This window comes from Loxodonta africana, chromosome 22 (genome assembly GCF_030014295.1).
Source record: "Loxodonta africana isolate mLoxAfr1 chromosome 22, mLoxAfr1.hap2, whole genome shotgun sequence".
Taxonomy (NCBI): domain Eukaryota; kingdom Metazoa; phylum Chordata; class Mammalia; order Proboscidea; family Elephantidae; genus Loxodonta; species Loxodonta africana.
This window is the reverse complement of record NC_087363.1, coordinates 11620684-11646174: the sequence shown is the minus strand read 5'-3', so window position 1 is coordinate 11646174 and position 25491 is coordinate 11620684. Positions and strand designations below refer to the sequence as shown.

Sequence of the window (25491 nt, the reverse complement as noted above, 5' to 3'; positions counted from 1 at the left end):
AAACCAAAAGAAACTTACATAAGTGGAAGAACATACCTTGCTCGTATATAGGAAGACTTAACATAGAAAAATATCTACTCTACCAAAACCGATCTATACATTTAATGCAATTCCAATCCAAACCCCAACGACATTCTTTAATGAGATGGAGAAACAAATCACCAACTTCATATGGAAGGGAAAGAGGCCCCGGATAAATAAGGTATTACTGAAAAAGAAGAACAAAGTGGGAGGTCTTACTTTATCTGATTTTAGAACCTATTACACCTCCACAGTAGTCAAAACAGCCTGCTACTGGTACAACAACAGATACATGGACCAATGGAATAGAATTGAGAATCCAGACAGAAATCCATCCACATATGAGCAGTTGATATTTGACAAAGGCCCCAAAACAGTTAAATGGGGAAAAGACAGTCTTTTTAACAAATGGTCCTGGCATAACTGGATATCCATCTGCAAAAAAATGAAACAAGACCCATACCTCATTCCATGCACAGACACTAACTCAAAATGGATCAAAGACCTAACTATAAAATCTAAAATGATAAAGATCATGGAAGAAAAAACAGGGGCAACGTCAGGCACCCTAATACATGGCATAAACAGTATACAAAACATTATAAAGAATGTAGAAGAAAAACTAGATAACTGGGAGCTCCTAAAACTCAAACACCTATGCTCATCCAAAGACTTCACCAAAAGAGTAAAAAGACTACCTACAGGCTGGGAAAAAGTTTTTAGCTATGACATTTCTGATCAGCACCTGATCTCTAAAGTCTACATGATACTACAAAAACTCAACTGCAAAAAGATAAATAACCCAATTAAAAAATGGGCAGAAGATATGAATAGACACTTCACTAAAGAAGACATTCAGGTAGCTAACAGATACATGAGGAAATGTTCACGATCATTAGCCATTAGAGAAATGCAGATCGAAACTACAAGGAGATTTCATCTCACTCCAACAAGGCTGGCATTAATCCAAAAAACACAAAAGAATAAATGTTGGAGAGGCTGTGGAGAGACTGAAACACTTATACACTGCTGGTGGGCATGTGAAATATATAACCACTTTGGAAAGCGATTTGGTGCTTCCTTAAAAAGCCAGAAATAGAACTACAAAAGGACCCAGCAATCCCACTGCTTGGAATATATCCTAGAGAATTAAGAGCCTTTACATGAACTGATATATGCACACCCATGTTTATTGCAGCACTGTTTACAATGGCAGAAAGATGGAAGCAACCAAGGTGCCCAAAAATGGAAGAATGAATAAATAATGGTATATTCACACAATGGAATACTATGCATCAATAAAGAACAATGAGGAATATGTGAAACATTTCATAACATGGAGGAACCTGGAATCCTTGACAATAGAATAGAGCACAGAACAGTTAAATATTCTTTAGTTTTGAAGTAAATACTCTGTGATAACCAAGGCCCCAGGCACATTTTCTTTGGGAGGCTCAACTCCATGTTATATCAGATCCATTACACTAACCAATTTTTGGCTGTGAAATCTTTGAAAATATTTTTTATCATTTTGCTTTTGAAATTATTTGATTACATATAATTTGCTTATTTTAATTTTAAAAATTGGTAAGATTTTTCAGCCATCAGCACTCATTTTCTGAAATTCCTGAGATGTGAGAAAAGCTAAGTCACGTTTCCAAGAGTAAGGACTTTTTATAAATACAAAATTTAGCAATTAATAACAATAGTATAATGTTCATTTTGTTGACATTTTATTAAATATCTGATTATTGTGATTCTGCAGTCCTTCATTGAAACCAAAATAGTTTTTCTTTCAGTTTTCAGTATTTTTGCAGGCCCTTGCAAACACATCGGTCCTAGTCATTGCGCCCGGGTACCTACAGGTCAGAGGGCAGTAACGGTTGAGTGGTAGAATTCCTCTCGCCTTCCACGCAGGAAACCCAGGCTCCACCCCCAGCCAAGGCACCTCCTGCGCAGCCAGCAATCCTCTGTCAGTGGAGGCTTGCACATTCTTATGATGTTGGACAGGTTTCAGCAAACACGGGCTAGGAAGAAAGGCCCAGTGATCTACTGCCGAAAACCAGCTAATGAAAATCCTATGGATCACAACAGTCCAATCTGCAGCCAGTCATGGGGATGGTACAGAACCAGGCAGTTATTTTGTCGTTAATAGGGATGCCATGAGTCAGGGGCCAACTTAATGGCAGTTGACAACAACGACAGCCTAAAGGTCAAAAAGCTTACAGAATGTGTGTACATTTTGGGGTCTCATGTGGCCCTAGGTAGTGGGATTTTGTCTCCTCCCACAAAAAAAAAAAAAAAAAAACTGGTCCCATTAAAACCATATGTGAGATTACAATACGCACAATCCCAGTTAGACCTAAATGAATGTACAAAATGTTTACTACTAAAAAAGAAAACCCCTGCCCTGAATTTAATGTGATCCACACACTCCCCTCTGAATTGCATGATCATCTCGTTTCTTTAGCAAATTCTCAAACCTTGAGGCGTAAGATTAACCCTAAATTCTAGTTAAAAATAGAGTTTCCTGGGCCCCGCTCCCTAATGAACTGCATTTAACAGACCTAAAGAGGAGCCCAGAAAGCATCTTTTTCAACCCTCTGAAACCCTGAAGTGTTTTTAACTTTTTAGGAAACACTGTTCGATTTGGGCATGTTGATGATAACAAGCGGTGAGATTAGTCTCGAGAGGTCAATTCCAACTCATGGAGATCCCATGTGTGCAGAGTAGAACTGCACTCCTTAGGGTTTTCAAGGCTGTGACCTTTTACAAGCAGCAGATTGCCAGGCCTTTCTTCTGAGGGTTGATTTGGACAACCAACGTTTTGATTAGTAGTCGACTGCTTAACTTTTTGTGGCACCCTGGGAGTCCCAGTCCAGCCTAGTTTCCCTCAACTCTTGGTCACATGAGAAGCAGCTGGAAAGCTTTTTAAAATAGTTACCTTCAAATATTTGGATGATTTGGTCTGGGCTGGAGCATGAGCATTGATTTTTTTTAAAAGCTAATGTACAACCTGGTGGTGCAGTGGTTGAGTGCTATGGCTGCTAACCAAAAGGTCGGCAGTTCGAATCCACCAGGCACTCCTTGGAAACTCTATGGGGCAGTTCTACTCTGTCCTATAGGGTCACTATGAGTCAGAATCCACTCCACAGCAGTGGGTTTGGTTTTTGTTTTTTAATGTGCAAACACTTTGAGAAACACCAGCAGCCTAAGGGCATTAGACCTCTGAAAGGATGCATCCACCCACTGAGGGGGTGATGAGGCTTAACCTTTAACCCATTGCCATCCAGGGGATTCCTACTCTTAGCGACCTAATCTGACAGAGTAGAACTGCCCCCAGAGAGTTTCCAAGGCTGTAAATCTTTACAGAAGCAGACTGCTACATCTTTCTCCCGCTGGAGCAGCTGGTGGGTTTGAACCGCTGGCCTTTTGGTTAGCAGCTGAACGCTTTAATCACTGCACTACCAAGGCTCCTTGATGGGGCCCGAACCTTCTACAAAAAGAAAAAAAAAAAAACATTGCAGCAGAGATTTAGAAAGACTAAAACTCATCAGGATCTCTTATCCCCAGATCGTTCCAGCCCCAACACACCCAATTTGCCCTTATGGTTACAGCACAAAAAATAGAGCCCTTCCCTCTGGTTTTCATCTGCTGGCAGAATGATTTAGTAGTTCTATTATAAAAGCAACTCCATTATAATTACAGTGTCTGAATTATACACAAACCAAAAAAAGAAAAAGCAGAAGGAATAGTCCTTTAATCCAAACTGTAAAACAGAACAATTTCTGGCTGCTGTTAAAAGCAAACCCTGAAATACTAAGAATAAGCTCTCCAGCACTTTGATTCCTGCCTCTTGCCATTAGAGTGACGCTACACGTTTTTTCAATTAAGCAGTCTGACAACCTGAAGAAACACTCAGTGCATGATTTAATGAGCACATACTGTGTGCCTGGCAATCGGAGGGCTGACAGCTCATTTCAAACTGACAAGAGAGCACTACACATTAGCGAAAAGGGTTTTTGGGTCTCTTTTCATTAAATAAGACTTATAGTTGAGGAACATTGCAACTGTGTTGGCAAAGCTATCACTGATGGCTCCCACCGTGACCTCTCTGTCAGTCTCCAAGTCCTCAAGTCTTGACTGAGAAACTACTTTTTTAGAACAAAGCACGAACACAAAATATGGCTATTTAAAGGCTCTCTGATGTTGTCGAGGGTCACGTGAAGGCTTCTGAGACGTGGCTCTCCATTGATGATTCCACAGGGTACCAGTTCTGACATAACAAGCGCCAGACCTTCACAATGCCTATTTCGTACGCTGGAATTACTCTTGGGAATAACTCCCAGAGAGGTCAATTATTTCAGTATTTTTAGAAGCAGTATGCTGTGCTTGGGGGAAAAAAAAAACCTGTAACTTTGGTGACAGACAGCTAGGGGTTCAAATTCTGACTAAAACCCTTACATTTAGCTTTGATCAAGTTATATCACTTTTTTGAGGCTCAGTTTCCTCATTTGGGAAATAAGGGCTGTAACATTTGCTCTGCAGGGTTACTGAGAAGACGTTAGAGCGATTCTCACAGTGGCTGATGACACAGTGGTACTTACATAAGCAGTGGGGAGACCCAGGTGTTATTCCTGGCCAACGCAGCCACCACCCATCTGTCAGTGGAGGCTTGTGTGTTGCTCTGATACAGAACAGGTTTCAGCAGAGCGTCCAGACTAAGACAGACTAGGAAGAAAGGCCTGGGCATCTACTTCCAAAAATCAGCCAATGAAAAACCTATGAAAAACAACAGCTGGGTTCTGTTGTGCATGGGGTTATCATGATTCAGGGCCTGACTCGATGGCAGCTAACAACAACAACAATTGACCCCAGAGCTGCAAGGTATAGAGTTTAACAAAGTTAACTATAGTCTGACTCTCCTGAGATTTCTACCATGAAGCTTTAATGGGGTTATATAGGAAGGAAAACAGTAAACAAATATTTTTTGAGAACTTCTATCAGGCACTGTGCTAATATGTTCATAAATGTAGTCTCATTTAATCCTGTCAACATCCTGAAACGTAGGTATTACTCCGTTTTAACAAAACCTCAGATATAGGAAGGAATCCTAGAAACCCTATGAGAACTTTCTTTCAGTATTTAGGGGCAGGAAAAGCTTTGCGTTCACTGAGGAACTGGCATATTTTACCTTTTCTGATAGTGAAAATATTAAATGCCCTATCTTTCCCTCTTTGTTCTGCCTGACAGAAAACACAGATGAAATATTTATGCCTAATGTCTATTGTATCTTATGTGTATTATGATGACATTTGCAAAGACCTGGAGACAGAAAACTAAAAGAGAAGAACATGCTCGGCATTTCACCAGCTGAAAGAACTGAAGAAAAAATTCTAGCCTTGAGTTGCAACACTGAAGGATTCTACAGGAAAAACATCAAGCGATGCAGGTAGCATCAAAAGAAGATGGAAGGAATACACAGAGTCACTATATGAAAAAGAACTGGTTGATGTTCAACCATTTCAGAAGGTAACATATGATCAGGAACCTGTAGTACTGAAGGAAGAAGTCCAAGCTGCACCGAAGGAATCGGCGAAAAACAAGGCTCCAGGAATTGATGGAATACCAAGTGAGATGTTTCAACAAACAGATGCAGCACTGGAGGTACTCACTCGTTTATGCCAAGAAATTTGGAAGATTGCTACCTGGCCAACCAACTAAAAGAGATCCATATTTATGCCTATTCCCAAGAAAGGTGATGCAACTGAATGTGGAAGTTACTGAACAATATTATTAATATCACATGCAAGCAAAATTTTGCTGAAGATCATTCAAAACCGGCTGCAGCAGTATGTTGACAAGGAACTGCCAGAAATTCAAGTCAGATTTAGCAGAGGATGTGGAACCAGGGATATAATTGTTGATGTTAGATGGATCCTGGCTGAAAACAGAGAATACCAGAAAGAGGTTTACATGTGTTTTATTGACTGTGCAAAGGCATTAGACTGTGTGGATCATAACAAATTATGGATAACATTGCTGAGAATGGGAATTCCAGAACACTTAATCATGCTAATGTAGAAAGTGTACATGGATCAAGAGGCAGTTGTTTGAACAGAACAAGCAGATGCTACATGGTTTAAAGTCAGAAAAGGTATGCATCAGGGTTGTATCCTTTCACCATACCTATTCAGTCTGTACGCTGAGCAAATAATCCAAGAAGCTAGAGTATATGTGGAAGAACAGGGCATCAGTATTGGAGGAAGGCTCATTAACAACCTGCGTTATGCAGATGGCACAACCTTGCTTGCTGAAACTGAAGAGGACTTGAAGCACTTACTAATGAAGATCAAAGACCACAGCCTTCAGTATGGATTACACCTCAACATAAAGAAAACAAAAATACAACTGGACCAATAAACAACATCATGATAAACGGAAAAGATTGAAGTTGTCAAGGATTTCATTTTACTTGGATCCACAATCAACACCCATGGAAGCAGCAGTCAAGAAATCAAAAGACACATTGTGTTGGGAAAATCTGCTGCAAAAGTCCTCTTTAAAGTGTTGAAAAGCAAAGATATCTCCTTGAGGACTAAGGTGTGTCTGACCCAAGCCATGGTGTTTTCAATCGCATCATATACATGCAAAAGCTGGACAATGAACAAGGAACACAGAAGAGTTGATGCCTTTGAATTGTGGTGTTGGCGAAGAATACTGAGTATATCATGGACTGCCAAAAGAACAAACAAATCTGTCTTGGAAGAAGTACAACCAGAATGCCCCTTAGAAGCAAGGATGGCGAGACTATGTCTCACATACTTTGGACATGTGATCAGGAGAAATCAGTCCCTGACGAAGGACATCATGCTTGGTAAAGTAGAGGGTCAGTGAAGAAGAGGAAGACGGTCAGCGAGATGGATTGACACAGTGGCTGCAACAATGGGCTCTAGCACAGCAATGATTGTGAGGATGGCGCAGGACCAGGCAGGGTTTCTTCTGTTGTGCATAGGGTCACTACGAGTCAGAACCGACTCAGTGGCACCTGACAACTCTGTTAGCAATAATGGTTAACAAACTTGTTTCCTGATTTTCAGCAAGTCCCAACTGCTAGTTGCAGCAGACAAGAAGTGCCCTGGCACCCACATCTGCTGACCAGAGGGGTACATTCCCTGTCCTCCCAACCTCCTGATCAGAATTGTAGAGGGTCCCATAACCTGGATACCCCACCTGACTAGAGACCATATCACAACCCAATCTCTACCCCTGCCCCCAGCCTCATCTACAACCCCCTCCTACGCAACCAACAAGCTGTAGTAGACGAGATCACACACGCATGTCCACTCACCACTTACACCCCTCCTGGGTCTGGCAGTGACCATGCACATGTGTACATTACCACCCACCCTCCATGCCCCGTCCAGCCCACCAAGAGGTGGCAGCAGTGCAACCATGCAGCCACCTGCCACTGCTCCCTCCCACTTACTCCCACCTGGTGAGAGGTGGTGGGATGACTGCACGCCTATCCGCCCCCCCGCACGCTCCCTTTCTTCCCACCCAGCAGGGGCAGTGAATGTGCGCAAGTGCGCCCACCTGCTGCCCATGTCACACCCGGTCTGTCAAGAGGTGACAGCAGTGTGACACTGCAAGCACCTGCCTACTGCTCCTTCCCCCTGCTCCCATCTGGCAAGAGGTGGTGGCAGTGCAACCCATCTGCACCCACACACCACTCCCTCCCCCCTATCCCGGTAGGGCGAGAGCAGCAATGGCACAACCATACACATGCCCGCCTACTGCCCACCCCCCACACTCAGCCAGGGATGGTGACTGCACATGCCCGCCCACTGCCTCAGCCCTACTCAGTCTGGCGAGAGGCAGCAACAGTGTGGCCACTCACATGCCTATCTGCCTCTCACCCCCTGGACCTGGTGAGAGGTGATGGCAGTGTAACCATGGGTGGAACTGCCCATCACTCACACCCGCATCTGGCTGGAGGTGGCAACTGCACCCCCACTAGTCAGCCACATGGCCCACACCTGCCACTCCATCCACTTGGCAAATGCCGCTGCCCACTCCTGCACCACTGGACTGATGACAAATGGTGGCCAATGTCTGCCCAACCCACCCTCAGCCGCCCTGCAAGACCAACAACCAGAGACCCACACTCACACCCCCACCACTACCCCACCCACCTGGAGACAAGGGCCAAGCACTCCAGTACAGCCAGACTAGCAACCAGAGTATCATGCCTGTTCCGCCTGCCTGGACACATCAAAACAAAGCAAAAAATCAGGATGCAGCAAACAAACATACAATAAATAAATAAATATAATAACACCTTAATGTCTCTGAGACAACAGATAATATCAAATCACCTAAAGAAGCTGGACAAGATGGCCCCAGCAAGTGACCAAAATAAAGAACCAGAAAACCTCCCTAAGGAAAAAAGGGTAATGGAACTACCAGATGTGTAAGTCTGAAGACTTATATATAGGGTCCTCCAAGAGATCAAGAAAGCTACCAAGGAAAACACAGGCAAAACTAAGGAAAACACAGATAAAATGCTAGAAGTCAGGAAAAAAATATAAAAACAAAACAATGAAAAAATAGACACTTATGAACCATATGAAAACAACAACTAGAAATCCAGAAGATTAACAATAAAATCTCAGAAATAGACAACTTAATGGAGGGACACAGGACAAGAATCTAGTCAATGGAAGACAGAATCGGTGGCATAGAGGACAAATCCCTTAACGCTGATTTGTTTGAAGAACAATCAGAAAAAGGAATGATGAAAAATGAAGAAACCATAAGAGTTATGTGGAGCCCTATCAAGAGGAAAAATTTACACATGATCAGAATTCCAGAGAAGGAAGAGGTAATAAAAAGCACAGAGAATTTTTGAACATTTTCTGGAAGAAAACTTCCCTAATATCATGAAAGACAGGAAGATATCCATCCAGGAAGTACAACAAACCCCATACAGGATAGATTGCAAAAGAAAATTACTAAGACATATCATAATCAAACTTTCCAAAACCAAAGACAAAGAATCCTGAGAGCAGCTCAGAAAAAATGAAAAGATCATTTACAATGGGGAGCCAATAAGATTAAGCCCTGATTTTTCAGCAGAAATCATGCAGGCAAGAAGGCAATGGGATGACATATATAAAACCCTAAAACAAAAAAATTGCCAACCAAGAATTGTATATTGAGCAAAACTGTCTCTCAAATATAATGGAGAAATAAGGACATTTCCAGATAAACATAAATTAAGGGAATTTATAAAAACCAGACCAACTTTACAAGAAATATTAAAGGGAGTCCTTCAGACAGAGAACCAACAACGTAAGACAACCACCTGAGAGTAAGACATATGACCGCATCAGCCAGATACCAACCCACATAAGGAAGCCTCAGAAATAAAGCTAACTCAAAACAGGGAACCAGAGACATCAATCTATACAAATGATGACAACTTCAAAACAAAAAGGGAGAATAAATGGTGTAATTATAGAACTTCCATATGGAGATGAAGTCAAGGTGGTATCAAGACTGCTTTTAACTTAGAAAGCCAAAGGTAAACTTCAGGGTAACCCCCCAAAAATTAACAAACCTGCTCATCAAAATAAATAAGAAGAAATCATAAAGACTCAATAAACACAGGGTAACAAAGGAACAATAACAAAGGAAATGAAAAGAAAATCCATACACAAAAAGAACTAGGCAAAGAAAATTACACAGAACAAAGAAACCATGAGCACCACACACAAAAAAAAAGTGTAACAGAATGACAGCAGTGAATTCTTACCTACCGATAATCACATTGAATGTAAATACACCAGTAAAGAGACAGAGAGTGCCAGAATGGATAAAAAAAATTTTTTAAAGACCCATCAATATGCTGTCTACAAGAGACACACCTTAGATACAAAGATATAAATAAATTAAAAAGGATTGAAAAAATATATCAAGCAAACGGTAACCAAAAAAAAAAAAAAAAACAGGAGTGGCAATATTAATTTCATATATAATAGACTTTAAGGCAAAATTCACAATAAAAGACAAGGAAGGGAATTATAGGGTCAATCCACCGAGAGGACATAACCATAATAAATACATACACACACAATGACAGAGCTCCAAAATAAATAAAACCAACTCTAACAGCATTGAAAAGAGAAATACACAACTTCTCAACAATAGCAGGAGGCTTTAAAACACCGCTTTTGCCGAAGGACAGACAAACTAGAAAGAAACTCAGCAAAGTTACAGAAGATGTAAACAGCACAATTAGGTCTTGACTTCTTAGACATATACAGAACACTTCAGCCAACAACAACCAAGTATACATTCTTTTCCAAAACACACTTATCATTCTGTAGAATAAACCACATCTTAGGCCACAAAGCAAGCAAAAATAAATACAAAAACACTGAAATAATACAAAGCATTTTCTCTGATCAAAACACTATGAAATTGGACATCAATAGCAGGAATAACAAGAAAAAAAAAATTTTCACGGAACTGAATAACACCTTGTTTAAAAACTTCTGGGTAATAAAATAAATCAAAGATGAAATTGAAAAAAAAAATTCCTAGAATCAAACGAGAACAAAAACACAACACACAAAAACCTTTGGAACACAGCAAAAGCTATGCTCAGAGGTCAATTTATAGTAATAAACTCACACATCCAAAAAGAAGAATGGGGCAAAATTAATACCTTAAACCTACAACTGGAACAAATAGAAATAGAACAGTAAAAGAAGCCCACAGCCAACAAAAGAAAGGAAATAATAAAAATGAAATAAACAGAAAAAAAAAATCAAAAGAATCAACAGGACTAGAAGCTGGTTCTTTGAAAGGATCAATAAAATCAACAAACCGTTGGACAAATTGACAAAAGACAAGAAGGAGAAGATGCAAATAACCAAAATAAGAAATGAGATGGGTGACGTTACAACAGAACAAACTGAAATAAAAAGGATCATAGCAAAATACTATGAAAAGCTGTACTCTGGCAAATTTGAAAACCTAGACAAATGGACAAATTTCTAGAAACACACGACCTGCCTAAACCTAACACAGATCAAAGTAGACTATCTGAACAGACACGTCATGAAAGAAGAAATTGAAGAGGTCATAAAAATCTCCCAAAAACAAGGACAAAAAAGACCTGGTCTAGGTGGCTTCAGTGGAAAATTCTACCAAACATTCAGAGAAGAGCTGACACCAACAGTGCTCAAACTATTACAGAACATAGAATAGGAAGGAATACTCTGGAATTCATTCTATGAAGCCAGCATAAGCCTGATACCAAAGCCAGGCAAAGATACCACTACACAAGAAAGATTCAGACCAACATCCCTTATGAATACAGGTGTGAACATTCTCAACAAAATTCTAGTCAATAGAATTCAGCAATAACAACAAAAAAAATAATAATGATAATAATACATCATACCAAGTGGGATTCATACCAAGCATGCAAGAATGGTTCAATAGTAGAAAATTAATCAATGTAATCCACCACACAAATAAAACAAAGGAAAAGAATCACATGATCATCTCAATCAATGTAGAAAAGGCATTTAATAAAGTTCAACAAGGATTCCTGATAAAAACTTTCACCAAAACAGGAATAGGAGAGAAATCCCTCCACACAATTAAGGGCATATATACAAAACCAACAGCCAACATTATTCTCAATGGCAAGAGACTGACAGCATTCCCCTTGAGAACGGGAACCAGACAATGATCTCTTTATCACCACTCTTTTTCAATATGGTACTGGAAATCCTAGTTAGAGCAATAAGACAAGAAAGCGAAATAAACAGCATCCAAATGGGTATGGAAGAAATAAAACTACCCCTATTCACAGACACTATAATCCCATACATAGAAAATCCCAGAGATTCCACAAGAAAGCTACTGGAACTAATGGAAAGATTCAGCAAGGTGGCAGGGTACAAGCTCAACATACAAAAATCAGATTCCTCTATGGTAACAAAGAGAACTATGAAATGGAAACCCGGAAAACAATGCTATTTACAATAGCCCCCCCCCCCGCCCCCCGAAAGATGAAATATTTAGGAGTAAATCTAACTAGGGACATAAAAGACTTATACAAAGAAATCCACAAAACACTACCGTAAGAAACCAAAAAGACCTTCACTGATGGAAAAACATACATGCTCATGGATAGGAAGACTCAGCATTGTGAAAACGTCAATACTACCCAAAGTGATCTATAGACAGAACGCAATTCCAATCCAAATTCCAACAACATTCTTTAACAAGATAGAAAAACTAATCACCAACTTTATACAGAAAGGAAAGAACCTCTGGATAAATAAAGAATTATTGAAAAAGAAGAAAGTAGGAGGCCTCACAGTTTTCAACTTCAAAAATAAATCCATCCACCTCTGGACAGCTTATCTTTGACAAAAGGTTGAAATCCATTAAATGAAGAAGAGATAGTCTCTTCAACAAATGGTGCTGGTAGAACTGGATGTTAATTTGCAGACAAATGAAACAGGATTCATACCTCATACCAACACAAAAACCAACTCAAAATGGATCAAAGACATAAGTGTAAAACTTAAAAGTATAAAGATCATGAAACAAAACATAAGGACAATGCTAGGGGCCCTAATTTATGGCATAAACAGAATATCAAGCATAACTAAAAATGCACAAACTCTAGAAGATAAACTAGATAACTGGGAACTCCTAAAAATGAAATACTTACGCTCATTAAAAAACTTTCCCAAAGAAGTAAAAAGAGAACCTACGGACTGGGAAAAAATCTTTGGCAATAACACATCTGATAAAGGTTTAATTTCTAAAATACACAGAAAACTTCGACAACTCAACAACAAAAAGACAAACAACCCAATCACAAAATAAGCAAAGGACATGAACACACACTTCACCAAAGAGGACACTCAGGCATCCAACAAATACATGAAGAGATGCCCATGCAAATCAAAACAACAATGAGATACCCCATAAGAATGGCATTGATTAAAAAAAAAAAAAAAAAACAATAAATGCTGTCAAGGTTGTGGACAGATTAGAACTTTCACACACTGGCATTGCTGGTGAGGATATAAAATGGTACAACCAGTATGGAAAACGATACAGTGTTTCCTTAAAAAGCTAGAAATGGAAATACCATACAATGCAGCAATCCCACTCCTAGGTATGTATGCTAGAGAAACAAGGACCATCACATGAATAGACATATGCACACCCATCTTCACTGCAGCATGATTCGCAATAGCAAAAAGATGGACACAACTCAAGTGCCCATCTACAGGTGAACGGATAAACAAAACTGTAGTATCTACACACAATGGAATACTATGCAATGATAAAGAACAATGATGAACCCTTGGAACATCTCAAAAAATGCATGAATCCAGAGAGCATTATGCTAAGTGAAATAAGTCAGTCACAAAAGGAAAAATATTGTACCAGACCACTATTATAAAAACTCAAGAAAAGCTTTACACACAGAAGAAACAATCACTGATGGTTACCAGGCAGGGGAGATGGGTGGAGGGAAAATCACTAACTAGACAGTAGACGTGTTAACTTTGGTGAAAGGAAAGGCAATACACAATATAGGAGAAGTCAGCACAACTTGACCAAGGCAAAGGAAGACACTGAGAGGAATGCAAAAAAAAAAAAAGGTATAACATGTATAACCCCACAACAACAGCAAAAACAAACAATAATTTACAAGGAGATACACAGGCAGATCTGTATGCTGATGCTGGCTGGCGGTAGGAGGGAGTAGAAGAGTACCCCCACATACATATATAGGTCTGGCTATGGATATTTTTACATACATATTTGTATGTGAAGCATGTATATTCATATATATAATAGAAGACACAGGGGTCGTAGTCACAGAAGCCTTCTGGATACAACCAAACACCTCGCAGGGCCAAGTAGCTGGGGCTGAGGCCTAGGGACCATGGTCTTGGGGGACATCTAGGTCAACTGGCATAACATAGTTCATAAAGAAGAAACCCTGGTGGCGTAGCAGTTAAGAGCTACGGCTGCTAACCAAAAGGGTGGCATTTCAAATCCACCAGGCACCCCTTGGAAATCGTAGGGGCAGTTCTACTCTGTTCTAGAGTATCAATATGAGTCAGAATCGACTCAACAGCAACAGGTTTAGTTCATAAAGAAAATGTTTTACATCCTACTCTGGTGAGTGGCATCTGGGGTCTTAAAAGCTTGTGAGCAGCCATCTAAGTTAAAACTATTTGTCTCATCCCGTCTGGAGCAAAGGAGAATGAAGAAAATCAAAGACACAAGGAAGCAATTAGTCCAAAGGACTAATGGACCACTAACCTGAGACCAGAAGAACTAGATGGTGCCTGGCTACCCACCGACCACTCTGACTGGGGTCACAATAAGGGGCCTGGACAGAGGGGAAGAAAAATGTAGAACAAAATTCAAATTCACAAAAAAGACCAGAATTACTGGTCTGACAGAGACTGGAGGAGCCCCCGAGACTAGCGCCCCTAGACATCCTTCTAACTCAGAACTGAAGCCACTTCTGAAGTTTACCTTTCTGCCAAATATTAGATAGGTCTCTAAAACAAACAGTAATGCCCATGATGAACGTGCTCCTTAGTACAATCAAGTATGCGAGACCAGACGGGCAACTGCTGCACAAAAGTAAAGATGAGAAGGCAGGAAGGAGCAGGAAAATCGGACATGGGGAACCCAGGGTGAAAGGGAGGAGTGCTGACACATTACAGAGATTGCAATTAGTGTCAAGAAATCATTTGTGTATAAATTATTGAATGAGAAACTAATTTGCTCTGTAAACTTTCACCTAAAGCACAATAAAATCTTTAAAAAAACTTAAAACCAAGAAAACCCTATGGAGCACAGTTGTACCCTGTTACACATGGGGTCACCATGAGTCAGAATTGACTTGATGGCAATGAGTTTACTTGGTTTCTTATGTTGCTTTTGTTGTCGACAGGTGCCGTTGAGTCAATTTCAACTCATAGTAACCCCATGTGGTTTTTTATACGCTACCTCAAATGAGGTAGAGATTTCTTAGCTAGCTAGTAAGGGAGCCATAATAGGCTATGAACCCTCACATGTATCGTGGAAATTCACAGAAAATCCCACAAGCAAGTACACTGAAGCCATAACTTACTGCTGGGGTCCTATGTCATGGAGAGGAGCAAACACAGCCTTCTATTTAAGAGAAGAAAATACAGAAGATCGGTACCTTTATTTCTAAAATAGAATAATATCTATTTCTTAAGATTGCTATGAAGATTCAGGGAAAATATCTGCAAAAGCATCAAGTACAGTATTTAATACACAGTGACATTTGAAAAGTCTGAAATATTGACCTTTTAAGAAATAAATGCAGTTCTATTAATTGGAAGTAGTAAAACTCAAATGTACAGACTCCTAAACATAATTCAGAAATCATTTATCCCTCTGAATTCCATGCGCTGTTATAAAATGCTGCCCCAGACTGGGCCCGGATCCAGACTCTCTACCCTTCTCTCCTGTCTCAGGGTACATGGAAGTCTGGGAAACTTGTCCACATCTCTAAATTCTTGCTATAAACATGTCTATTGGCAATACAGAATCCCATCAAAAATGCACACATGAAGATCTTTAGGTTTAATTGTACCCAGCCAACTGGGCTAAAATAAGGGGTCCTGTGTCCCTGTTAAATAGTGAGCTTCCCCATGTTTCACAGCCATTGACTGTACCCGTAATATAGCCGGACATGTCATTAAAATGTTCATTTGTCCTCAGGGGAGTCCAGGAAGGGGTGCTGTAGGTCTCAGATGCATAACTAATAACAATGCAAACAGAAAGACTTGGATTTGAAATCCAGCTCTGCCATCCACCAGTTATATGACCTGGGGCAACACACTGAACCTCCCTCAGGTTCTTTCCTGACAAATAGGGGAAATTCTCCTAAGTTATATTAACTATTTTATAATATTCAAAATATTTATCCACCAGTATGCTGAGGGCACCAATCACAATAGATTCAATAGCTAACCTGGTAAAAAAAAAAAAAACCTGGTACATACTGGTTAAACATAAACTGTTTTTGAAGGATAAAATTACCGAGGAGTCTAGCTTGAGTATTGGATCACGGAAGGTACTCAAACATATAAAATGCATTAAATGAAGGAAACACAAAATGTAAAACACTGTAGTGAGGAATTTATAAGCAGCTAGGGGCATAGACCTCTGTATTCTGTAACTATATTTGTTTCATTTGCATTGTGCTTTCACTTCAAGATATTATTATTAAAAAATGCCTGTAATTCATTGTTAGCATAAAATAATGAGCTGCTGTGTCTCTTGATTCAATATCGAGATAGTCCTCAAAATATTCTAGACTCAATTTAATGTCATGACCCATTTATTATTATGAAGTTCTTTACCCTTGCTAATCCTCTTGTCTTAAAGTTCAATTTGTTTGCTATTTATATTAGTAAATACTTCTTATGCTAACTGTTCGTATGATATATCTTTTTCTGCCAACTTATTTTAAATCTATGTCTTTATACTTAAAGGATATCTCTTAATATAGCTGTTTTTTTCTTTTTTAACCCATTCTGATAATCTCAGTCTTTTCATTAGAGTGCTTAGTTCAGTAACATTTAATGTAATGATTTATATGAATGCATTTAGAGCTACAATTTTATTTTTGTTTTCTGTTTGCACCTTCTGTTTCTTGTTCCTCTGTTGTTTCTTTCCTGCCTTCTTTTTGAATCACTTGAAAAAGTGATTTTATTTACCTATTGGATATTTAGTGGTTGTTCTAGGAATTCATATACATTATTGACTTTTCACAGTCTGTTATTCTTAGCTGCCATTGAGTCAGCTCCACTCACGGCAACCTTGTGTGTAACAAAATGAAATGCTCCATGGTCCTGCACCACCTTCATAATCTTTGGTATCTTTGAGCCCATTGCTGTGACTATTGTGTCAATCCATCTCATTAAGGGTTTCCTTCATTTCTGCTGACACTCTATTTTACCAAACACGATGTTCTTTTCTAAGGATTGTTCTTTTTCTGACTATGTGTCCAAAATAAGTAAGACAAGCTTTTTCTGTCCTCACTTCTAAAGAGCATTCCAGTTTTATTTCTTCTCAGGCTGATTTGTTCGTTCTTCTGGCAGTCCATGTTACAGTCAATATTCTCCATTAATACTACGATTCATATGCATCAGTTCTTCTTCTATCTTCTTCTTTCATTGTCCAGCTTTTGCATGCATATGAGACAAGTAAAAAGACTATTGCTTGGGTCAGGCTCACCTTAGTCATCAAAGTGACATCTTTGCTTCCTAGAACGTTAAAGAGGTTTTTGAGCAGATTTTCTCAACGCAGTATGTCATTTGATTCTTGACCACTGCTTCCATGGGCACTGATTGTTGATCCAAGTAGAATGAAATTACTGACAACTTCAATATTTTCTCCATTTATCACGATGTTGCCTATAGTCCAGTTGTGAGGATTTTCATTTTGTTTACATTCAGATATAATTCATCCTGAAGGCTGTAGTCTTTTATCTTCATTAGTCATCTTTATTTTCAGCAAGCAAGGTTGCGTCATCTGCATATTACAGGTTGTTAACGAATATTCCTCAGATTTTGACACCATGCTCTTCTTCATGTGGAAACTCTGGTGGTGTAGTCGTTACGAGCTACAGCTGCTAACCAAAAGGTTGGCAGTTTGAATTCACCAGGTGCTCCTCGGAAACCCTGTGGGGCAGTTCTACTCTGTCCCATACAGTCGCTATGCATTGGAATCAACTCGATGGCAGATTTTTTTTTTTTTAATACAGATTGAATAACTGTGATTAAAGGATACAACCCTACTACACACCTTCCCAATTTTGAATCAGGGAGTATCCTCTTGCTCTGTTGAAATGACTGCCTCTTGATCCACGTACAGGTTACACATGAGCACAAGTGTTCTGGAATTCCCATTTTTCATAATTGTCAGGCTGGGTTCTCTAGAGAAGCAAAACCAGTAAAGCATACAAATATATAGAGAGAGATTTATATCAAGAAAATGGATCACACAGTTGTAGAGGCTAGAACATCCCAAGTTCATGGGTCAGGCTGGAGGCTTCTCCTAGATTCATGTAGCCACAGGGACTGGTGAACTCGAGATCAGCAGGTCAGATACGATGAATCGCAAGATTGGCAGGCAAGACAGCAGGTAAACTGCTAGCTCAAATTCTAAGACCTGAAGGTCAGACGAACAGGAGCTAGCTTCAGGATCTAGTGTGAGCAAAACCCACAGGCCTTGCCAGAAGGCCCACCTATTTTGGATACAGCTCACACTCCCAAGGAAATTCCCTTTCAACTGATTGGTTACTCACAGCAGATTTCCATCATGGAGATGATCACATTATATCAAATCTCATCATGGAAGTGATCACATCATCATATGATCGTCAAACTACATCATAACTGCCAAATCACTGAAAATCATGGCCCAGCCAAATTGACACACAACCTTAATGATAACATTAATGCTATTTAATAATTCGTTGTTATCCACACAGTTGAATGCCATTGCATAGTTGATAAAACATAGGTAAACATCTTTCTGGTATTCTTGGCTTCAGCCAAGATCCATCTGACATCAGCAATGATGTCTCTTATTCCGTGTTATCTCTTGAATATGGCTTAAATTTCTGGCAGTTCCCTGTCACATATGGATGCAGTTGTTTTTGGATAATCTTCAGCAAAATTTTGTGATATTGATGGTATTGTTCTGTAATTCCCACATTCTATTTGATCACCTTTATTTGGAGTATGGACCTCTTCCAGCTGGTAGGCCAGGTAGCTGTCTTCCAAATTGCCTGACACAGACAAATGAGCACTTCCAGTACTGCATTTGTTTGTTGAAGCATCCCAGTTGGTATTTTGTCAATTCCTGAAGCTTTGTTGTTTGCCAGTGCCTTCAGTGCAGCTTGGACTTCTTCCTTCAGTACCAGCAGTTCTTGATAATATACTGCCTCCTGCAATGATTGAACATCAACCAATCTTTTTTGGTACAGTGACTCTATATATTTCTTCCATCTTCTTTTGTTGCTTTCTACATCATTCAACTTTTGCCCATAGAATCCTTCAGCATTCTAACTTCAGGCTTGAATTTTCTCTTCAGTTCTTTCAGTTTGAGAAATGTCAATCACGTTCTTCCTTTTGGTTTTCTAACTCCAAGTCTTTGCACATTTTATTATACATAAGCCTTCACCCTGTCATCTTGAGCCACCCTTTGAAATCTTCAGTTATTTAGAGTTCATTTCATATCCAACTTGGAAACCTTGCAACTGTATAAATTCACTAACCACTTACTATTCATTATACTATGGTTGTCATATGTACCACATCCACACATTATAAAAAGCATAAAACAATGTTACCGTTTTTTCTATAAATGGTCCTATGTATTTTTTAAACATTAAAATGAAAACAGTCTTTTATACTTACCCTCCCAATGTTCTTTACTCCCTCCTGAAGATCTGAGATTCTACCTGGTGTGATCTTACTTCAGCCAGACCAACTTCCATTAGCATTTCTTTTCTTAGTTCTCTTTCATCTGAATATGTCTTTAATTTGTCTTCATTCTTATAGGATAATTTCATTATAAATTCTGGGCTAACAGCCCTAGTGACGCAGTGGTTAAGAGTTACAGTGTGCTACAGCTTCTAACCAAATGTCAGCAGTTCAAATCCACCAGCTGTTCCTTGCAAACTCTATGGAGCAGTTCTACTCTGTTCTATAGGGTTGCTATGAGTTAGAATTGACTCAACGGCAATGGGTTTGGTTTTGTACTTTAAAAATAGCGTTTCACTGTTTCTGGCCTCTATTTTCTGATGAGAAGTCAGTGTGAATTTAAAGCATTATTCCCCTGGCAGTAATGTGCCATTTTTCTCTAGCTACTATCAAAACGTTCTCTCTTATTGTTGGTATTCAGCAGTTTGAATATGATGTACCTAGGCATGGTTTCCTTCAGATTTATCCTACTTTGGGGTCACTGAGTTTCTCTACCTGTAAAATTATATATTTCATCAAATTTGAAAAAAAAGTTGCCATTATTTCATCAACTATTTTTTCTGCCCTGTTCTCTTTCTCCTTTCCTTGTGGGACTCTTACTCACATGGATATTAGTTTTTTTTTTTTTTTTACTTTAAATCATTCTTCTTTCTGGTCTTCAGAAGGGAATTTTTTATTGATCTGTCTGCAAGTTCGCTGATATTCTGTTACGTCCATTCTGCTTTAAGCCTATTCAAGTGAATTTTTATTTCAAATACTGTATTTTGCAGTTCTACAATTTGCCTTTGTTTCTTTTTTTTTACAGTTTCCATTTACACCTTTTTATTCATTGAGACTGGCTATAGTATCTGTTTTAAAATCCTTATCTACTAATTCCAACATCTGGGCCATCTTGGAATTGGTCTTGGATGATTGCATTTTCTCTTCAGAATGGGTCACATTTTCTTGATTCTTGGTATGTCAAATAATGTGGGGTTATATCTTGGGAATGTACGAACGTGAATGTTCTGGTGTGAAGATTCCAAATTCTGTTATATTTCCCTGAAGAGTATTGACACATTTGTTTTAGTGGACAATTAACTTGGTTACCCTCAAATTGAAAACTCTCTTGTGTGGCACCTCAAATCTCAGTTCAGTTCTTTCATCTCTAGCTGCGCTGCTTTGAGTATGTTCCATGTATGCATGGTTCAGGGGTCAGCCAGAAATTTGGGCAGTGTTTATGCACAGAATTAGGAGCTTCCCCTCTTTGCTTCTCTTTTTTCCAGAATTCTAGCCTCATTTTCCAGTGGCTATGTTTACACTGAACTCTGTCCTTTGGTTATTTAAATCAAAAAGATTGACAGTTTTCTATAGGAGGTCAGCTACCCCAAATTACATTAAATTCAGCCTACCCTTAGTCCAAAAGCTTCTAATACAGTGAACTCACTCTGTACTGGTCCCTTATTCCAACTTTTGAATTCCAACTTCTCTCCAGAATCTGCCTGCTATTTTCACTCTCCAGTGCCTTCAGGTAATTGTGTATGTGTGTGCATCCATATTTTATAGTCGTCTGTGAGAATGGCAGGTCCAGTAGCACTTACTTAGCCATACTAGAAGTGGAAGCAAGTAGAACCATTTAGAAAACACTCCTTTGTATTTTCTAGCTCCTCTCCTAAAAATACTTCACCTTCATTTATCACCCCATCTAGTAATATGTGGGTTTGGTTTTTAAGTAGAAGCTGAAGTCAGACTCAGAGCTTCCTTGATCATCTTGCCAAGTACATGAGAATATTTGGAATGAAAGCATAGCATAAAGTTAAATGATAAAAGCATCATCAGATCCGGCTCTCAGACTGGCAGCATTTAATCTCAAAGCAATGAGGCTTGTACAGGATCATGACTACCAAAGATTATCTCCATGGTACTTTGCCAGAGTATTTACTTACTTTTTTTTTTTTTTTAACTTTTTGAATTCAGATACCTCTATAACCTGCCTCATTGAAAATTGCAGTAAGTGATATGTTAAGAGAAACAAAATAATGAAAACGCTGTCTTTCAATCCTAACACAGAATTGGTAAATGCACGTTTCTTTCTAACAATAATCATTGCGGCGATCATTTCTTGAGCACTTCTGTATGCCAGCCACCTTGATAAACACTTTACAGCAATTGTCATTTACCCCTTCATACCCACTTTATGAGGTTGTTCCTATAATTAGCCTCATTTTACAGATGAAGAAACCAGAGTTCAAAGAGGTTCAGAGAGTTGACTGAGATCACACAACAAATAGCAGAGATCTGCATCAGTCCTCTCAAAGAGAAGAAACAGTGAAGGGCGGGTGTATCGGATGTCATTAGGCACATCCTCCTTATTACGAGGAGAGAAAAGAGAAGTCTTTCTAAGCGAGAAGTAGCAAGTGGGGATTCTAAAACTTGAAGCTAGAGCCTATGATCCTACATCCCATTAATTACTGATATTAAAAATGCCCCCATTTCAGATAGGTCTTTTATATTTGACAGCTCTCATGTTTAGAAAAAGCCTTGCTTCAAGGCCTAAAAACACTAATCAACACAACAATATATGGATCAAATAATTACAGTCAAGACTCATAGTAAGGAGCCACATGGTGCCTGTGCTCCAGGTTACCTCATTTCACGCACTGCTCTTAGGCCTCCCCTGTCTTCTGGGTGGACTCTTCAGACAGGCAGGTGGCCCACGAGAGAGCAATCAGGTACACTAGGAAGTGATGATGTCTGCCTTGTCCCACCACAGTCTGTACTCAACTGGGGGGCACATCTAGAAGGCGCCACACTGTCTTACAGTGCGAGAGACTCCGCAGGCACTCCTGCCTGGCTCTGTACACTCTGCATAAGCCCATGGCTTTCAAGAGACCTTGGGAGGAGGGAGAAAGGAAGGCAGGATGGAAGGTAAATAGGAAGATGATACATAGTAGATATGGGTATGCTACAGAGACTGGGTCTTGAATGGAAGTGAGAAAAAGAATGTAATATTATATACGCTAAAATGTTTGCTAAGACCTAGGAATGGGAGATGTTGTTAAGGGAATAAACAAGAGATGGAATGCTAGCTAGAAAAAAGGGAGGCATACATATGTGAGGCCTAAAAAAAAAACCAACCCCCTTGCCATAGAGTTGATTCTGACTCATAGCAGCCCTATAGGACAGAGTAGACCTGCCCCATAGGGCTTCCAATGAGTGCCTGGTAGATTCGAACTGCTGACCTTTTGGTTAGCAGCCATAGCACTTAACCACTACGCCACCAGGGCTTCCACGTGAGGCCTAGGGAGAGGTTAAAAGAACATAGTGCACTGACAAGCTGGGAAAAAATTTACCAGATTAGTCAATTATTACTGATAATTAGTATTATTTTTAAGAATGCATATTCAGCTTATCCAGTGAAACTGTTCAGAGACTTATAAAGACAAGTGGTTATTTTATCCTATCTTCAAGCCCTTCTGTAAGATTTATCCTTCTCTGTCCCAGTGTATGCCACTAGGAATTCCTCTGACCAAGAGCAAGCTCACATCATTTCAGAGATGTTTCACATCAGTCAGGTCCCTGCTGCTACTAATTTCATTTTAATTCAATGACCATTTTCAAAGCCATGCAAAGCATAACCACTTGACTTTGTACGTGCTTCATCTTACTTTTACACATAAAAATTATTAAATATGTGTAACCGTCTGGTGGGGGCAGAATAATATAATAGCACGTCAATCAGGGAACAGTCTAGCTACATTTCATGGAAAAGAAAGGTAATGCTTTCTTCAGAAAGTGAAGTCATCACTCTTTTATTTAACTGACATAATATTTATACCCCGATTTTCAAATGGCAGCTCCAAATAGAAGTCAAGAGAGGGTAAATTCTCCAAGGGAATCTAGCCCTGAAATTTTACTATTTTAAAAGCTGTATTTTATATGTACATAGAAATGCTGCTACTATTATAAGAATGCCTGTCACAGGTCAATTACACTGAACTCTTTAAAACTCTTTTAGAATTAATTAAGTGCTACCTTTCAGATGACTGCCAGCTCCTGGAAGTCCTCAGCGGTAGGATGCACGAAGCTTTTATCAAGGGTCTGGATGGGCGGGTGATCCCTGGGATACCTACATCGTGAACGAGAAATTCAGATTATCATTTGACAGGGACCCAGATGGTTTCAAAGTACAACCTCGTTAGGAACATTCATCACAAGTGCTGAGCGAGCACGACCGTGTTGACGTTTTTAAAAGTGTAGGGTAAAGGCACACATGTGATTCCTATGGTATTATTATCACTGTGCACAAGAGGGGCAGTGGCTCAGAGGGGCTTGTGACTCATACAAGATCACACCAAGGCACGTGCTCAGGGCTGTTCTGGCTGATCCTCTCCGGGGGCGAGAAGGTCCTGTGCTGGAGCTTTCCACTTTGCAGAGAGGTGAGGCCTACCCCCGAGGGTGGGAGGAAGACTGTTTCTCTGGTTTTGTGAACTCTACATTGATAGTCTGAGCCCCTAGGTGGCACAAACCCTTAAGCACTTGACTACTAACTGAAAGGCTGGTAGTTTGAACCCAAGCAGAGGTGCCTTGGAAGACTGGCCTGGTAACCTGCTTCTGAAAAGTCACAGCCTTGAAAACCCTACAGAGCACAGCTCTACTCTGTACACATGGCATCACCAGAGTTGGAACTGACTCAAAGGATAGTCTGTCTAAATAGTCATTTGTAGGTCAGTTTACTTCCTTTCTTTTAAAAGCCTAGTGTCTGACAGTGTAAGAAATATGGGGTTTTGGTCTGACTGAGCTGGGTTTGAATCCTAGCAATGTTGTGTATTATCTCTGTGTTTATAAAGATACTCAATTTTTTTTTGAACCTCACTTTCCACTTCTGTAAAATGGGTATAATAAGAACCAAATGCCAAGCACAGTTCCTGGCACATGCCAGGTGCTCAAGCAAAGTGAAATCCCCATGCCTCACATCACTGGCAGGGATAACTCCAAAGTGGGGGCAAGACAAGGAGGCCAGAGGAGTTCATGAGGAGACATTAAAAAAAAAAAAAAAAAAAACTACAGAAGTTTTTTTTTTAGCATAGAAAAAGCTGGAAATGGCCTAAAAGTCTCCCTGAAAAGGGGATGAGTGAATAAAACGTGCTGTATTTATAGGACAAAATACTACACGGCTATTAAAGGGAATCCATTGGTTCTACAGGCATAAATACAAATAAGTTTCATAAATAATGTCAAGTGAAAAAAGCAACAAAATTTTTTTTAAATACACAAACACAATAGTCTGTATTGGCTGTTGATACAAATATATGTAAGAGAAAGTATAAACAATTGACTGGTTAAATACCTCCCAAATTTACAGAAGTGGGGCTGGGGCAGGAAGTGGTTGGAGGCAGCAGAGAGAGAAGGACAGGGTGAGAGAATTTACTTTCATCAATAATTTCTTAAAAAAAAAAAAAAAACCGGAAGCAAATCTGACCAAACATAGATACATCATGGATATATGTTCATTTGGGGATATTAGGAATTCAGATGTTTATTACACTACTTTTTTTTAATGCTTATCTGTCTCTTTAAACTTTTCTCAAAATAAAAAAAATAGAAAGGAAGGAAGGGAAAAAAGGGGACAAAGGGAAGGAAGGGAGGAAGGGGGAGAAGGGGAGGAAGGAAGGGAGGGAGGGAGGGAGGAAGGGAGGAAAGGAGGAACGAAGGGAAGGAAGGAAGGACGGAAGGAAAGGAAGGAAGAAAGGAATCTCCATTTCTGGAGTGCACTTAAGCTGGTCATAGATGGTTAGTTTTTTAAGATGAAATTCACAACCATGTTTAATGATCAGTGAGACCAGTAGTGATTCCTCCCAGGTTGGCTTAGCTTGGAGGGCTGAATTTAAGTTCA

The 25491-nt window shown here is 39.6% G+C and overlaps 1 long non-coding RNA gene across 2 annotated transcripts in view; it reads right to left on the bottom strand.

Moving 5' to 3' along the window:
• Positions 1–25491, bottom strand: part of LOC111750577 (uncharacterized) — an 802590-nt gene that overhangs the window by 296537 nt on the left and 480562 nt on the right. For both annotated transcript variants that reach the window (XR_002785662.2, XR_002785661.2), the window contains exon 3: positions 23631–23724. This is a non-coding gene — a long non-coding RNA (uncharacterized LOC111750577). The remainder of the gene's footprint in view (positions 1–23630; positions 23725–25491) is intronic.